The sequence below is a fragment of the Chamaea fasciata genome, unplaced genomic scaffold (assembly GCF_029207755.1).
Source record: "Chamaea fasciata isolate MVZ Bird 193981 ecotype frontalis unplaced genomic scaffold, bChaFas1.0.hap1 SCAF_9, whole genome shotgun sequence".
Classification (NCBI taxonomy): Eukaryota; Metazoa; Chordata; class Aves; order Passeriformes; family Sylviidae; genus Chamaea; species Chamaea fasciata.
In genome coordinates this window covers 32,158,636-32,175,685 of record NW_027094094.1, presented here as the reverse complement: position 1 = coordinate 32,175,685, position 17,050 = coordinate 32,158,636, and the positions used below count along the sequence as shown (strand labels likewise).

The window sequence follows — 17,050 nt, the reverse complement described above, 5'->3', positions numbered from 1 at the left end:
TGCCATTCAGGATGTTGAAGCTTGTCTGAGAAGTTTGTGCAAACCACAGGTAGATACCCTGCGAGTGAGGCACAGTTCTCACCCAAGTTAATTTACAATTCAGGTCTTGCAGTTCACACAGGGTTTGCTGCTATAAACTTGATAGGTGAGGCTTGCTTGTGTTTTTCTATTTTTTTTTTTAATTTTTTTTTCCCCTTTCTTTACCCCCCTCATCAGTTGTTTTTAACCTCTGGTTGCTGGATGCAGTTACTGCCTGCATTTTTATTAGAAATATCCTACTTATCCCCCAAGACAAGCTCATGGTTTTGCATTCAGATATGCTGGGGTTTTTTAGAATTCTGATTATTTTTTTAAAAAACAGATCATTTAATTATAGAATCATAAAATGGCTTGGGTTGGAAGAGACCGTAAAGCCCATCTTATTCCACCCCTGCCATGGCAGGGACAGCTTTCACCATCCCAGGTTGCTCCAAGCCCTGTCCAGCCTGGCCTTGGACACTCCCAGGGATCCAGGGGCAGCCCCAGCTGCTCTGGGCACCCTGTGCCAGGGCCTGCCCGCCCTCCCAGGGAACAATTAATTGAAAGCCATTTTCTCCTCTGTGTCTGTACATCCACTGTAACTTCACTGCATTAAACCAGCCATGGTATGACTTGCTCAGCCTGAAACTCGAGGCTGCAGTGGAGTGGCTCCTCACCGGGGGTAAACAGTGAGTAGAGCCCTTGCAGTGAGAGACCTCAAACCTGTTCTTGCATCCTGTTTCCAGACTCTGCTGTGCCTGTTTTCTGTGTGCACTGAAGCACAGCTAAAGCAATGTGTGTCTGGTTTAACTCTGCCCTGCCAATTGGATTTTTGCTTTAGGGCACAGCTTTCACAAACCCAATTTAATCCTCAGGGGGGAAGAAGAAAAAACTGGGTTTGTTCACACATAGTCCCCGTGTACTGGAGGAGTCGGTGGTGGAAGTTTTTCAGCGTGGCAGGATTTGCATTTGCTGTTGCCACAGCTACAAGTGAGCTCACAGCGTTTCAGTCCCTCGGGCAGAGAGGAGCAGTTTTCAGAGTGAAGGCACCAGGGCACCCGGATGACTCACTGTGGTGTGTCCGAGGGCTGGGGAATCACTTCTTGAATGGGAGAGGATGCCGTGGTGTGCGGGGGAGGAGGCAGGAGATGTAGTCTGAGCAGTTTGGGGCTGCCTGGATTTGGGCCACGGGCTGGGTGATGTGTGCTGGGAGCAGGCTGCCGAGCTGTCACCTGCTGCACAACATCTCTGCAGGCACCTGGATGTTGGGAAGTATCCCAGGACTCCTGTGATGTGCTTCCTCTGGCTTTGCTCCGAGCAGGTATTTAGTACAAATCTCTCTTCCCGTCCTACCGGGACTGAATTCCCTTCTGTTCCGTGTCAGTTCCAGGCAGTCCATCGTGCTGCCCGGGGTTTGCATGGGGACTGCTGCTGCCTGGGTAAATCCGGACAATAGCCTGCTTGTGGCAGCTGAAAGCGGGGCTGGGGAAAAAAAAAAAAAATCCCTCTTCTGTAATTGCAGGAAAAAAACAAGCCTGTCTGCAGCAGGAAGCAGCAAGACTCTATTAACTCATACTTTTAATTTTTTTTTTTTCCCTGCGTCTCCTGCACAGTCCGTGGTGATTTAAGCATAAATTGCCTAGGAAAAGTCCTTGGCCTGTTATTTAGTTACTGATCTCTTGCATGGCAGGGGGTTGGGAGGTTGAGGTCTCTTCCAACCCAAACCATTCCACGATCCTGCAGTTTGAGTGGATGTCAGAGGATGGTTACCCTGTATCCAGAGATCTGCCATTGTAAGTTAGTGTGGAGTATTTAATAAGGAGATAATTCCACGTCTGCTTTCAACTAGGTAAGATTTAAAAACTTTGAGCTGTCTTGCTGTCAAGTTTCTTCTTTTTCCCATGGAAAGCCTGGCTGGCTGGTGCCTTTCACCTCCAGGATTGCCTGCTGCTCTTGTTCCCAGTGTTTCATAAACTGCCTCCAGTGGCCTTTTCCTGCTGATTCTTACCCTTGGAATGGTTAACAAGAAGCTATTTCCTCTGTGTTATCATATGCAAAGTACTATTGTGACACTGCTAAAAAGTCTTAGACCTGTTGTGTGAGGTGGAGGTTGCAGGGACAGAAAAGCTGGAGGTGGGAGAGAACTGTGATATATGGGCAGCTTAGTTAATCCAGGGATCTGAAACTAAAGGGAGGAACTGAATCAGAAGTGTTGTGAGCAGCTGTGTGACACCTTTTTCGCCAACAGACAGCTGTAACTTGTCACACAGGTCACTTCACTGGCATCCTGTCTATCGACCTGGGCTCATTTAAAGATTTCATTATTGCCCTTGGTTGGTGCTGTTGAGGTTTTGAATTTCTGTGTTTGAAAGTGCTTTTGTATTGATGATGTGCTTAAGGGTTTTTTTCCCTGTGTTGGAGGCCTTTTTCTGCTGTGATTTCTTATTTTTGGAGCTATGAGTGTGTAGGCTTATGGATTAAAAAAAACCAAGGGAGGGGGAGAACCTCCAAACAAAGCCCAACTCTGACCTTAGGAATCAACCTGCAGCTCTGACACAGAGGGAAGACAAGGGCTTAGGGCAGCACAGATACAAAGTGAGGTCTCCAGAGGATGTCTTTGGGCAGGCAGGAGGGATGATACCCCCAGAGAACAGTTGCTTTTCTCATCTGTAGGGCAGGGGCATCTCCAGGCTCCCCTTTGCCTTCGTGTGCACCCTGGAATAAACTTGGAATAGGGGAATTCCGCTGGTATTTGACAAGGAAATGCCAGGTCCCATAGCAGGTGGAAGCAAATGAGCAGCAAATCAAACTGAGGAGCCATTGGCCACCCAAGGTATAGGAAGGTGCATTTTCCAGCTTATGGGAGTCCCGTCGGTGTGTGGTGAGCTTGTAGGATTGACGGGGAAGCTGAACAGCTAAATTACGGATTTGTTACTTGGATTGATGATAATCTGGAAGAAGACTGTAGGCTGTAATACAGCCAGGAGTGCCAGAATTGTGAGACACAAGAATACTGCGTCTCACTGCTTTTTTTGGACGAGGCTGGCCAAGGAATAAAGGTCAGAATTACTGGGGAAAGCCTTTTGGCACCAGCACGGTGCTGTCTGCAAGCGAAGTTTATCCCTGCAGGCAGCTGCTCGCCCCAGGGACTGGCCAATTTTGGCTTTTGTTGTTCGGTTGTTTGTTTCTTCTTCTCTTAGTAACTCTCCAAAACACCCTGCAGGGTGTCTGGTTGCACCTTTGTGGGCAGGAGAATGAAGAAGAACAGAGCTGCTGTCCTGGAGATCTGCATTTGTGCTTCGGCTTGGAGATTTTGGGCTAGTTGTGGTCCCTGTGCCACTGTGATGAGCCTCAGCAGGTAACAAAAGCTGCACAGAGCCTGGCCTGAGCTGCTGCTCTCACTCTTGTCCGCAAGGATTTTGTGATCTGTTCTCCTGGTAGAGGCCAAAGGAGTGGGTCTGAGCCCAAAAATTATTGTGGAACCATGACAGTGTATCTGGTTCAGATGCATAAAGATACAATCAAGGCTTAAGAGAAGTGTTTTGAGCACTTCTGGAGAGTTTGGATGGATGAAAGAGCTCTGCAGGATCCAACAGAGCCTGGGGAAGTGCTTATCCAGAGTGTATTGGTACAAGGTATTCCTGTGTTCCTTGAGTTCCTTTCACCATGGAAAGGCGAATTAAAAAGAGGTTTCTGCTGCTCAGTGGGTTCTGGTGAGGTATTTAAATTGGACAGTGTTGTTTCCCAGGGGAATCCATGCCCCTTCCTTTCTAAGAGGCTTGTTTTGATCTGACATCGTGGTGGGATTTAATGCTTCCAGTACAAGAAATTAAAATAAAAATATCCCCCTTATCCCCAAACCTCAGAATGACTTTTGAACCAGCACAGGCAGGAGAAAAAATCTCTGTGTGGATTATTTGCTCTCTTGTGTTTTGATCTTGTTTGTTTGGGGTTTTTTTTGTTTTGTTTTTGGTTTTTTTTTTTTTTATTGGCACTAAAAATGTCCAGAGGATAAAATTAGAATAATAAACATTTACAAGGGAATTTTCTAGGGTCAGCTTTCATTTAGCACTGAAAGCCCTGGAAAGCCTGGTCCATTTTGGGATGCTGAAGACAAAGTGAGTTCTTTCCTGTTTTATTTTAGAGCTGCATGATAGATGTGGAAGCTTGAATTTTCCTTTATTTAGTAGTGTACCAAAACCAGCCTTTTGCTGTATAAACAAAGGGTCACATTCATAACAGGAAAAGCAACTAAGCAAGGGCAGTGACTTAGAGGGGGAATATCTTGGTATTGCAAGTGTTTAATGAATAATAGAGGTCTTTTGTACCAAAATCTTCCTGAATTTGTAACATACTGACCACACAAAGTCCCACAGCATTTCTTAGGCAGGAGGGAGAGCTGGTGTGTCCATCTCTGTCACACTGTCCTGTTCCATGGTGTATTTGGGGAAGGAACACTGTTCCTTTTGTCACCAGATGAACAATCCTAAACTCTGCTGGGGTTCCTGTTGGGTGAGTCTGTGATGAAAACCCTGGCTGTGCTGTGTTGGTTTTATGGTTGGTCATCATTCATGCCCTCAGTGTGGGTGTAAGGATGTTCCCTGTGCTTCAGTTCCTGCTTTTTTGATTCAGAGCCACTCCAAAAATACATCTTGGGTATGTAGCTGCCTCAGGTGATACCCAGGCTCCAGATCTGCTTCTTTGGGACAGGATGGAGTATGGAGTCCTGGCTGCCTCTGGATTGATGTGCAATTTCCATATATAATTATTTCTCTTCATGTGTGTGCGCCTGTGTTTTTATTTCTCTGGTTCCCTGAAACTTTGGCTGATTGTTCCTTACTCTGCCAGCAGCATCCCAGGATCCTTGGGGTGGATCTCACAGCAGTGTGCTGGACATGCAGCACCCCTGATTCCCCGTTGGTGTGGTTTGTTCTGGGTTTCAGAGCCAGGTACAACCTGCTTCCTACAGTCTTCCACCTGTGATGCTTGTAGAGGAGCCACTCTCCTCCAGCAGGGTAACACAGAGACAGGGCTGGTGATGCTTTGCTGGCAGTGAGGAGCTGAGCTGGGCTGTAATTAGCAGCCTCTCTTTTCCCTTGCAAGTCCAGAGTAGTTCTTTCTGTGTTTAGCTGGTTTTGCTTTATGGGGTTTAATTCAGAATGAAACAGTAGCTCACGCTGCTCTAGAGAAAAGTCCTGTATAAATGGAGTTTGTTGTGTGCCCTGGGTGCCACAAGTGTAAGGGAAGTCCTCAGCCTCCCCAGGAGGAGCTGCTGTGATGTTTGGAGTGCTGGTCCAGTCTTCATGTTCACAGCTGCAGGAATTTTAAAGACGAAACTGTGAGCTGAGAATCACTGAGCCCCTGTGCAGATCTTTGCAGGGAATGTCTGTTGTTTTGCAGCTGCTTCTTTGTGCCCCTACTCATGGAATCCCAGAAGAGTTAGAAGGGACCTTAAAGCCCATCCAGTGCCACCCCTGCCATGGGCAGGGACACCTTCCACTATCCCAGGATGCTTCAAGCCCCATCCAGCCTGGCCTTGGACACTTCCAGGGATCCAGGGGCAGCCACAGCTGCTCTGGGCACCCTGTGCCAGGGCCTGCCCACCCTCCCAGGGAACAATTCCTTCCCAAGATTCCATCCATCCCTGCCCTCTGGCAGTGGGAAGCCATTCCCTGTGTCCTGGCACTCCAGTTCCTGATGCAGGGTCCCTCTCCAGCTTCCCTGTATCCCTTCAGGCCCTGGAAGGAGCTGTGAGGTCTCCACACAACCTTCTCTTCTCCAGGCAGAGCAGCCCCAGAGCAGTCCCAGCCTGGCTCCACAGGGGAGGTGCTCCAGTCCCCTCAGCAGCTTGGTGCCTCCCCTGGCCTCTCTCCAGCAGCTCCAGGTCCCTCCTGTGCTGGGCCCCAGGGCTGGGGCAGCTCTGCAGGTGGGGTCTCACCTGAGCTCCGGGGCACAGGGGCAGAATCCCCCCTCCCCTGCTGCCCACGCTGGGGCTCAGCCCAGGGCACGGGGGGTTCTGGGTCCCAGCTCTCACCCCCAGCACCCCCAGGTCCTTCTCCCAGGGCTGCTCTCAGACTCTTCCCTGCCCAACCTTTAATGTTACACTAGAATCCAGCTTGGTAGCCACAAGTAGAGCAGTCCATAAAAACCTTCCCAAGCTCCTGGAAGAAACCATGGTATGGCTTAGAGCCATAGACTCTGCCAGAAAATGCACCTGCCTGGGGCAGGGACTGGGCCAGTTGAGCCCACAAGTCCCTTGTAAGGTGGGGCACCTGGACTTGGTGACACCAGGCCAACACTGGGAAAACACCCATGGGAAGAAGGCAGGACCGTGGATGGCCTTAAATCCCTGTGAAGCAATGCTTGCAAGGAGTCAGTTTAGAACTGCAGAGGTGCCTTTTTTTTTTCCTGTGTGAAGAGACCTCGAGTGCCCTGGCCCCAGCTGTGCCAGCTGCCACCACAGCAGAGCCCAGCTGGGCTCTGCCTGTCCCTGCTCAGCCCTCAGTGTATTTGCAAAGAGAGGAGAAGGAGGAGGAGGTGTGCTAAACTGAGAACCAGGCAAGGCAAATGCGCTGACAGTTACAGAGAAACGTGTTTTATTGGGAGCTTTTGGACAAAAACCTGGATATTGCATGGAGTCTTCCCTGTCCCTCCTCCTTTTTAGGGTGAAATATTGATAGGTGAGATCAATTTTGGACTTCCCTCCATTGCTGATGGCTCGTACTTGGCCTCTTTTTGCCAGACCACCTCCAGCTGTAGGAACAGGGAATGTTGGAGATTTAAAGAAGTTACAACTTTATCTCTTGGCCTTAAAATAATAATAATAAAAAGCTTTAGTTAGTTTTGTTGTTTCACACCAGCAAGAAGTAATTATCTGCTAAGTTAATGAAGATTTTGGCTTGTAAACCTAAATGATATCAGTGTCTGACTCTTCTTGCTTTGTTACAATAGAGGATAATCATCCTCTGGTTTTTAGAGGTGTAACAGAGCATTTGTGGGGCTGAGGGCTTTTTTAAAACATTCATCCCAATGGTGATGTTTGAGGGGAAAAAAAAAAAAGAGGCAAAAGGGAAGCAAAACTTGAGGGAGATGGGGACTTGAAGGGATCTTTATGGAATGTGAGTGATGAAACAGCTCCTGACTGGTCTGTTCACGTTACTGCTCTCTGACCCCTGTGTCACATTGAGAAAGCAGAAGTGGGGTCAGACCACAGCCGAGGCAAGTTAGCCAGGGCTGGGAACTGAATCTCGACCTCAGGAGTGAGATGAGTGAGATAGGGCACATGGCAGCTGTTCCTGCTGGGCTGGGGTGTGACCTGTCAGCGCTGGGATGTTGTGGGGCTGTGCCTCAGACAGGCCTGAGGTGCTGCTTCTGAATTCCTGCGCCTATCATAAATGATATCCGGGCTGTGAGAGTGAACCGGCTGAAGGCTCCCAGGATCACAGCCTGGCTGAGCCTGGCATGGACCTCTGGAAGGTCACCTTGTCAAGCAGGGTCACCTGGAGCTGCTTGTCCAGGGCCATTTGCCAGACTCTCTGCAGTGTGTCCATGTCCCTTTCCCACTGAGGAGTGCAGAGCTGGGCCCAGCACTTTAGGAATGGTGTCACCTGTGCTGAGTAGAGGGGAAGGCTCACTCTTGTGGATGCAGCCTGGGATGCTGGTGGTTTTTTTTTTGCTGGGAGAGTGTATTGCTGGCTCCTGGGAGCTTGTTGTCATCCAGACCGGCCGGTGCTGCTTGGCAGAGCAGTTCCCAGCCTGTGCTGGCTCCTGGCGACACTCTCCTCCAGGTGAAGGAAGGACTCTGCCTTTCCTTTGTTTGAGCACCGTGAGGCTCCTGCCTGCCCTTTGCTCCAGCCGTTTAGAGTTCATCCAAGGGGCAATGTGACCCTCTGGTGTACTGGCCACTCATCCCAGTTACTGTGTCACCAGCAAAGCGCTGAGGGCACACTCTGTGCATCCTCCAGGTCATTAAAAGAGGTGAAACGATTTTGGCTCTCATATCAACCCATGGGAAGTGTCTGTCTGTCCTCCAACTGGACTTTGTGCCACTGGGCCCTCCCTGCTGGGCCTGGCCGTTTGGCCACTTTGCCACCCACCTCTCTGCCCTCGTGGCTGCTCCGTACTTTGCCAGCTCATCTGAGGGTGTGAGAAGAGCCAGTGTTGAAGGTCTTTCCAAAGCCAAGACAGACACTCTTCACTCCCTTCATCCACTGAGATTTTTTCATCCTAGGAGGAGGTCAGGCTGGTGAAGCAGGATTTTTCCCCTTCATACCTCCATGCTGACTACTCCTGATCACCCTCTTCGGGTAACTGGAAATGGTTTCCAAAGTTCATCAAGTGCCAGCAGCCAGCTCTCTCAGCACTCGTGGATCCATCCCATCAGGTCCCATGGGATGAAGTATGTCCAGCCTACTGTCCCCTGACCTGATCCTCTTCTGCTAAGGATTAGTCTTCCTTGTCTGGATTTCCCCTTTGGCCTCAGCGGTCTGCAGTTCCCAAAGGCTGGCCTCACTGGCACCCTTCACATCCCTTGCCAGATTCAATTCCAGATGTGTTTTGGCTCTCTTAGCCCCATCCCTGCCCCATCAGTGTTCCTGAGATCCTTCCTGGATCACCTGGCTCTGCAGGATCAGTGTTCCAGAGGTTCCTCCTGGATTACCTGGCCCTGCAGGATCAGTGTTCCTGAGGTTCCTCCTGGATCACCTGGCCCTGCAGGATCGGTGTTCCAGAGGTTCCTCCTGGATCACCTGGCCCTGCAGGATCAGTGTTCCAGAGGTTCCTCCTGGATCACCTGGCCCTGCAGGATCGGTGTTCCAGAGGTTCCTCCTGGATCACCTGACCCTGCAGGATCAGTGTTCCCAGATTCCTCCTGGATGGCCTGCCCCTGCCCTGCTCTTTGCCCGTGGCTCTGCTCAGGAGCTCCATGCTCCTCCATGGGGCCTCCTGCCCCCTCAGCTCCATCAGCTGGGATGGTCTGTCCTTCAGCCTGGAGGAGGTGATCCTTTTTATCAGCCAGCTCTTTTTGGTCCCTTTTTTCTCCAAGCCCGTGGGATTCTTCAGGCACATCCCTGTGGATGATGCCAGAGTCTGTTCTCCTCAAGTCCAGGGCTGCCATGCGGCTTTTCCCCTCAGCTCCTTCCTTTGAGGGTGCTGATCTCCCTGATCCATGCAGCCAGAGGTGCCCAGACCAGTTCTCGCCTGTCTGTAAGGATGAGGTCCACTCCCGTGGGCAGGGACACCTCCCACTGTCCCAGGCTCCTCCAAGCCCTGTCCAACCTGGCCTTGGACACTTCCAGGGACGAATCAGCCACAGCTTCTGTGGACAATGGCCCGTGGAACCGTGCCATTGTCCACAGAACGTTGTCCAACCGAACCCTTCTTCTGTGCCTGCGTGCCCACCTGGGTGTGTGGGTGCAGGTGGCTCTCCTGGCGTTTTGTTTGGACATTCAGCCGTGTGTGCGAGCTCCAGGGTGGCAGCAGAAATAGCACAGCTCCTGGCAAAACCCCAGGATCTGTGAGATCCTCCCTCTCTTACTGGATGGATGCAATATTTTCCTTGGATCGCTCAGCCTGGCTGTGGTGTCCGAGTCGAGGCTGTGCGTGTAGCTTTAGGGAAAGCAAGGCTTTATTTCTGTCTGATATTCTCCCCTACTTGCGTGTTTCCTAATGTATCCAGTCTCTCCAGAAGGGCTGTGCTTCTCCCTCCTTCTCCTCTGCCTATTTATATCCGCGGTGACGTTGCAGGAGTGTTTGCTTTGGAAGAGATCTCTCTGTCTGAGCCAAAGCGAAAGCAAACCTGCAGGAGAAAGCATTCCTTTCTTCTCCTGCCGGGGAGAAGGGAGGCCTGGAGACTCATAGGAGATTATCACCTGGGAAGGACAGGAAGCCTGGGAAGGTAAATGCATTTTTCTGTTTGACTAATGCAGTGACATACACCCCCAAAACCCGTGAACTTCTCATTCCGGGGGGCGGAGGCGTGAAACTCTGCGGTGGTTTTTAGGCAGGAGCTGTGAAATGAGTTGCTGAAAGCCTCCAGGCTCAGGACAATGGCTCTTTAATAATCTAGCAAGGCTTGTCTCATCAGCTGCTTGCTTGCACAGCGTCACGGCTCAGGGATTGCTGTCCCCCCTCATCAGGTGATGCACGGGGGCTTTTCCTTCTCCCCCAGCTCCCCAAATATTGTGATTGCACCGTGGAAGTGATTTCCTTACAGTAAAACTGAATGTCGCCTCATCTGTAGCTTTCTAAGCCCTTCAGAGCCCTGGCTCTGAAACTTCCCAAGCTTTTCTATTATTACTGTGCTCGTTCTGAATCTAAAAGAAGGGATTTGGATGATAGTTTTATGAAGGTATAAATTGAATAGTCTGTACTGTGTTTGTAGGGTAGTTTGCAAAATAAGGGCAGTTACTTCTGCTTAAGGCCAGGTTTTCTGACATCTGAAACTGCATTTGCTACTTTTTGCTGCTTGTGAGCTGGAGAAGACACAGAAAGTAACTCTTGAAGGTTTCCAAGTGCTCAGTATGAAGCTGAGCATGTTTGAGCCCTGGTTTTTTTTGCAGAAGTGCCAATCGGTGAGCAAACATAACAGTGCAACATAAATAAACAGCCAAGAAAGCAAGTCTACCTCTCTAGAAAGTTGAAGTATTTACCTTCACTGTTTTACTCCCTCTTAGATATTTTTAACTCCTAACCAAACTGCATTTTTGTGACCTGTAATTGTAGGGGTAAAACCTCCGACAGTGATTTTTAGGAAACACAACAGACAGTGGAAGTTCTGTGGAAATGTTCTGGTTTGGAGCTCTTTGGTGTTGACGGGGGAGAAACGGAGCTATTCTTGCTCTAGGAAATCGTGGGTGCAGCACAATAGCACCCAAGTGGGGTCAGCCTTTGGGAGTAGTTACAGGTCCTTAAAAAATAACAGGTTTTTTTGGTTGAGAGCATGGGAGGGAGGGTGCTGTCCCCAGTTTGAGATACACACCTATCCCACTCAAATCCTGTGGTGTCAGCTCTGTGATAAGGATTGGGTAATTCACTGGGAATAACCAGGGGGCAGCAGGGAATCACAGAATCATGGAATGGTTTGGGTGGGAAGGGACCTTAAAGCCCATCCAGTGCCACCCCTGCCATGGACAGGGACACCTTCCACCATCCCAGGCTGCTCCCAGCCCTGTCCATCCTGGCCTTGGACACTTCCAAGGATCCAGGGGCAGCCACAGCTGCTCTGGCCACCCTGTGCCAGGGCCTGCCCACCCTCCCAGGGAACAATTCCTGCCCAATACCCCATCCATCCCTGCCCTCTGGCAGTGGGAAGCCATTCCCCCTCGTCCTGTCCCTCCATCCCTTGTCCCCAGTCCCTCTCCAGCTCTCCTGGAGCCCCTTTAGGCTCTGGCAGGGGCTCTGAGCTCTCCCTGGAGCCTTCTCTTGTGCAGGTGAACACCCCCAGCTCTCCCAGCCTGGCTCCAGGGCAGAGGGGCTCCAACCCTTGGAAGATCTCCAAGGCCTCCTCTGGGCTCACTCTAGCAGCTCCAGGTCCTTCTGCTGTCAGTATCAAGCAGAGTGAGTCCCCCTTGTGTGTGCTCCTGGAGAGGGGTTTTTTGACGTTTTGGGGTTTGAAAACACGAACATAATCTGTGTGTTGTGACTGGTGTCAAGAACAGAAATGCAAGTGCCAGCACAGTAAATGCCAGCCAAAATATAAGTGATGAATGCCAGGGGAAAGGTATTTAGCCATGGCTTGATTTAGCTACTCTGTGTATGCTACAGCATAATATGTTTGTGTTGTAAATAACAGTTTAGTTTAATTAGTACGTGATGAAGCCCAGACAGAGCAGAGGTTGCCCAAAGAAGCTGTGGCTGCCTCTGGATTCCTGGAAGTGTCCAAGGCCAGGTTGGAGGGGCTTTGAGCAACCTGGGATAGTGGAAGGTGTCCCTGCCTATGGCAGGGGGTGGGATGAGATGATCTTTAAAGTCCCTTCCAATCCAAACCATTCCATGCTTTTATGCCTTTTGTGGTCAAAGCTGCTGAGACTTGGCTTTGGTGAGAGCAGGGTGAAGTTCCTTCAGGTCCCTGTTCAAGTTCCTGTTTGGAATTGTAGGGAGAGACACGTAACTCAGGTGCTTGTAGAAAGGTGTCCATGTAAGAAATATGACTTGGGATTTCATTGAACGCTGAATTTTTTTAGGGGACATATATGCCAGAAAGCAGAATTTTAATGGTCCTGGTAGAAGGACCAGGCTGTTATTTTTCATGTTTACACAGAGCTTATTCTTGAACATCTTTTAAGAATAAATTGGACTGGAGGTCAAGGTTGTACAAAGAAAGTCTAACAGGCCAAGTTTTTATTGTATTTTGATCATTGGTGGAGATAAAAGTACAGTTAGATTTTATCTGAGGGACACCAAAAGCAGCTTTTGGTTGTGGTTGCTGCCTGTTCCCTCTTTTGTAAGATGAGATAAGGGGATGTATGAACACACTTCCCATGTAAAACCTTTAAGCCTTTGGGATTAATGGCTCTGGCTTCCTGAGCATTTGTTCTTTCCAGCTCTTAATTAAGGTCATCCTTAGAACCCAGGTGGACTTGTGGCTGGGGAAGTCACAAGAAGTAGGATGAGAGTTGGAATGATGGATTTGCACAGCTCACCCGTGTGTAAAGCCCTGACACAGGATACTGGGAATACAACACCCTGCATCCTTCACAAACAGCTCCTTATCGCTCCTGTCCTGTTGTTCCCCTTGCCCTCGGGGCAGAGGAAGTGCATATTTGAATATTAATGCACATCGTGCTCATTAATGAGAAAGGTATTGGATAGGTGGGGGTGTCAGGGCCATTTAACCTGTGGATATTGACTGCCAGCTCCATGGGGAGAACAGGGGAACTGGAGGCTGGGATGAATTGATAACGGGTGTTTTATCTTCAGACTCTTTGAGTGGAGTGTCTGTCGGTCTGGGTCTGCTGCCTGGCTGTGAGGGAGATGCTCCTGGCAGGAGCAGCGGGTGTAGATCTGGTGTTTGGGATAACAAGCAAACATCTGGCTAAAGGGCCCCAAGGAGTGGATTTCTCTCCCTTTTGTGCTCAGTGTGGCTGTGGCCTGCAAACAAACACTCAGGATGTGGAGACAGGGTTGATTTATCTTTAACAGGAAAAAGCCCCCTCCACACCCAGCAGCCCTGCTGTCGACCTTTAGCACCAAACATCATCCTGTATTAACTCTTGCTTTGGTTTTGGGGTGGTGGCTGGGTTTATTTTTGGTTGGTTGGGGTTTGTTGTTTTGAAATGTTTATTTTGCTTGATGAGTCTAAGGCCTCAAAGAAGCCAGAGAGCATCTGATAGTGCCAAACTGCTGCTGTACAAAGCAGCAGCCTTGTCACAAGGTGTGGGGCAAACTCTTTAGATGGCAAAATCAGTGTTTGGCGAGGAAACAATCTGTGACAGAGGCCTTTGGATTGAAATTTCGGGTTTGGAAGAGATAGAAGCAAATTGGAATTTTGAGGCGGTGACTTTTTTAACCGGAGGTTTTTAACGCACCTGGGTGATGGATGAGACTTCTGGGCGGGCAGAACAAGTGGATCAGGGAATAGGAGTGGCACTTGCCAAGCTGGAAGTGCTGTAGCTGGATGTGGGATGCAGTCACATGGGAATGATGCCTTGCCCTGTGAAAAATGTCCTTATTGTTGAGTGGGGGGATTTGAAAAGGGCGTCTTGTTTCTATTTTTGTATTCTCTTTAAAGCTTCGCTCTTGCAGGCTCAAAAGGGACCTCAGTGGTATTGAACTCTTGCTTTGAGCTGGGTATGTGATTGCACATCCCCTGGATGGAATTGCCATTCCAGAGTGTTTTCTCTGGAGAGGTGCTGGGTGTTCAGCTCTGCAGAGCCACCCCTGGGAAGGTCCATGTGTTTCTCCAAGGATCTAAAGGTCAAGCAGGGCCTTGAACCAAAAAGAACAGAAGGCTGGACACACCCTGCAGCCCTGGGAAGCACACATGATGAGCAGAGTGAGGATTTTATCCATTTGGATTAGATGAGAACTCCAGGAGCTGCTTCGAGCACGAATGGCACAGAGTGAAGACATTTCACCATATTCTGGTGGGTCTCCAGAGGTTTGGGATCCCACTGCTGCTCCTTTTAGCGCTCCAGTGTGTGCACAAGGAATGTGTGTGATCCCTCAGAGCTGTCCGGGGGTTTGTAGGGAACGGGAAGTGCCCGGGATCAGCTCAGCCGGGCAGAGCATCGCAGATTGCAAAACTGCCGCGAGGGCAAAGGACAACCACGTGTCCAAACACAGCAGCACGAGGTGTTTCTTAACCCGCTGCTGAAGGAGGAGCCAGGAGGAGTTTCCAGCCGATTTTCCAGAGGATTCTGGTTTGCTGCCAGGGTTTAAAATACACCTTCGCTCTTGCAGACGTGCTCGAGCACATGATGCTGAAATTGGAGGACTTCTGCTTAGGGAACTCAGTTCAACTTGCAAGCAAGGCTGAGCTTTTTATAGGGAGAGAAGGAGAAGAGTGGTTTCCTGCGGACGTTGCTCTGTGAGTCACACATTACATGACACAGCATTCCTCCCGGGAAACTTAATTGCTGGAACTGATGAGCGCATCAGCACTCAGGAATCTCCCTTTGTATTAGCAAACACACCTAAGCACTTCACCTTCTGGAAGTTATTCTGATAACACTGGAGAGGTTTTAAACTCAGCTGTTTCATGTTTCTTAGTTTCTCTCAGAACTCCATTAACGTAAATATTTTTAGTTTCAAAAGCAGCTGTCCATTAACAGCCTTCTACATCAGAAGATGTAATGGCTGTTAATGCTGTAACACAGATGAAATAATAATTATTATTTTATTACACGTGTCACAATAGTTTCACATTACTTCTCTAAGTGTTTTAATGCAAACAAAGGTCAGAGTAGTTTCATAATGCTCCTGTAGCACATTCTTTCTGAATGTGACCAGGACAAGTTACTTGAATGGACAGGCCAAAAAAAATGCTTTGAAGGTTTTTTAGGGTATGCGAGATGGATGTATAGATTTGCATTGCTTGTGTGAAGCTGTATGAGCACATCACACAGTCACAGTGCTGTGCTGGCCCTGCTGAGGGACCTCCAGGGCTGTGCCCAGTTCTGGGCTCCCAGTCCAGGAAGGACTTCGAGGAGCTGGAGCGTGTCCAGGGAAGGGAAGGGAGCTGGGGAAGGGGCTGGAGCCCCAGGAGAGGCTGAGGGAGCTGGGAAAGGGGCTGAGCCTGGAGAAAAGGAGGCTCAGGGGGGACCTTGTGGCTCTGCACAACTCCTGACAGGAGGGGACAGCCAGGGGGGGTCGGGCTCTGCTCCCAGGGAACAGGGACAGGACAAGGGGAAACGGCCTCAGGCTGTGCCAGGGGAGGCTCAGCTTGGACAGCAGCAGGAATTTCTGCATGGAAAGGGTGCTGAGGCCTTGGCAGGGGCTGCCCAGGGAGGTTTGGAGTGCCCATGGCTGGAGGTGTCCAAGGAAGGGCTGGAGGTGGCACTCAGTGCTCTGGGCTGGGGACAAGGTGGGCGTCGGGCACAGCTGGGACTCCATGGGCTGGGAGGGATTTTCAGCCTCAGTGACACTGGGATTCCAAGCAGTTTTTTCTTACTTGCCTGAGACGTTTGTTCCCACCCTCAGTGCTGGATTTCATCTGCTAGTACACAGTTCTTTTCTGATGGGTAGGGAAAAGGGGGGCTCAACATAATCTGACTGGTTTTGATGTTTAAGCAGATTTAAGCTGTCAAGGCAAGGAAGGCCCTTCCCCAGACCTTTGGAAGGACTTTCCAAATGCATGTGATGCTTGAATGATCAAGACACATCAGCACTGGAGCTTGGTAGCAGCCCTTTCTCCTCAGTGCCAGCAGCCAACCTCAAATCTGGTTTTTTTCTGTCACATTGCTTATGTTCTGGTGGGAAGGAAGCAACATCTCTGTGGCCATCTCTGTTCTTTAGGTGTTTTCGGGCGATTGTCACTCAGCTGTTGAAGCAGGATGGGGGAAGGTGGAGGTGAAACCGCAACAGCCACTGAACTGAGAGCAGTGCTCCCAGATGCTCACTCCTATAGAAAGAAAATGATGTCATCAGCTCAGGCTGTCCTCTCTTTCAGCCCTTAGGCTAAATGTGTCCTGGCTGGACTGTGTAAGAGAACAGAACTCCCTCCTTTGCACATCCTGTGGAAGAGTTCATTGTGTTTCTTTTTGTTTGTTTGGGACTTTACAGGGTGTTATGCTGTATCTGTCTGGACTCACGCAGTATTTAAATGCGCCATGTTTGAAAAGGTGTTCCCAAAGCTCGCTGTTAACTACCTGTAATACTCGTCCAACTGTCTTCTCCTCTCCCCTCTGGCCCCACCTGACTCGTGGGAAAACAGGGCTGCCTTTGTTACGTGCCTTGAGGTCACTGAACTCACGCAGGCCTGGATCACGGGGGAAGAAAATATGACCAAGATAAGATCTGCTGGATTAACACAAGAGCATTTCTGTCAAATATGAATGCATTTATTGTCAGGGGGGAGTTACTGAGTTGGCCTCTGGCCTCACCAGGTGACTTCTGCTGTGCTGAGAGGTGTGTGAGGGCCCAAAGTAGACACGAGTGTCGTCAGCGTAACAAGGAGTCCTTGGCCTGTGGCGTCTTCTAATTAAGCTGTAGATTCCTTATATATATTCTCAGTGGGAGGGATTTACAGGATTGGTACTGATTGAATTACGTCTTAAGAAATCTTTAGGTGATGAGCAATTACCGTTTTCACTCCAGAATCCCTCCTGGAAAGCGGGGCCAGGTGGGGCAGATGACATCTGTTGAGTGTTACAGAGCCCAGTTACCAAAAGACTGCTGGTGCCTCATTCTGTGTCTCCTCAGATCTGAAATAAAATGGGCTGAGTTGGACTTGACCATGGGCCATTTTTAGGTGCCTGCACTTTGTGGAGGAGTTGATGGTGAGCACATTGTTCCACTGGATACTTGGCTGTCTCCATGTGTTAGGAACAAGCACTGCTGGGCCGTGTTCAGGGGCGTGGATCTAATAAAAAAC

The 17,050-nt window shown here is 49.7% G+C and overlaps 1 protein-coding gene across 3 annotated transcripts in view; it reads left to right on the top strand.

Moving 5' to 3' along the window:
- Positions 1-17,050, top strand: part of SGMS1 (sphingomyelin synthase 1) — an 87,005-nt gene that overhangs the window by 36,397 nt on the left and 33,558 nt on the right. The window contains exon 1 of one of the 3 annotated variants that reach the window (XM_066191723.1): positions 1,286-1,339. The exons of 1 other annotated variant lie outside the window; for it this stretch is intronic. The gene's annotated coding sequence lies outside the window, so the exon portion shown is untranslated. Of the gene's footprint in view, positions 1-1,285; positions 1,340-9,849; positions 9,914-17,050 lie in introns of those variants that run through there. One more of the 3 variants, XM_066191722.1, reaches the window with a different exon arrangement.